The sequence below is a fragment of the Cariama cristata genome, unplaced genomic scaffold, assembly GCF_000690535.1.
Source record: "Cariama cristata isolate BGI_N322 unplaced genomic scaffold, ASM69053v1 scaffold21524, whole genome shotgun sequence".
NCBI lineage: Eukaryota > Metazoa > Chordata > Aves > Cariamiformes > Cariamidae > Cariama > Cariama cristata.
In genome coordinates, this window is record NW_009611517.1 from 1 (window position 1) to 320 (window position 320).

The window sequence follows — 320 nt, forward strand, 5'->3', positions numbered from 1 at the left end:
ACAAGCCAGCTGGCTCTAGTGTACAACTTACATGTTAACAAAAATGCATATCATGTACCAGATGAATCATCACATTTGAACAGGAAAAAGTTCTAAAGACATGAAGTCCAAGAGGTATTCAGACTACAGCGTTAATACTTTACTAAGGATTCATAATCATATGAAGGGTAAAAGTCCTCAAGAAAAGTATTTCTCACCCCAGCTTTTCAGTGTTAAACCCTCTACGATGTCCAATTTACAACTCAAGCTACCAGGGGGAAGAGCAAAGTGATTACTTCTTGCTTAAAAAGGCAAGCAACTCCCCCCACACTGATATTAAT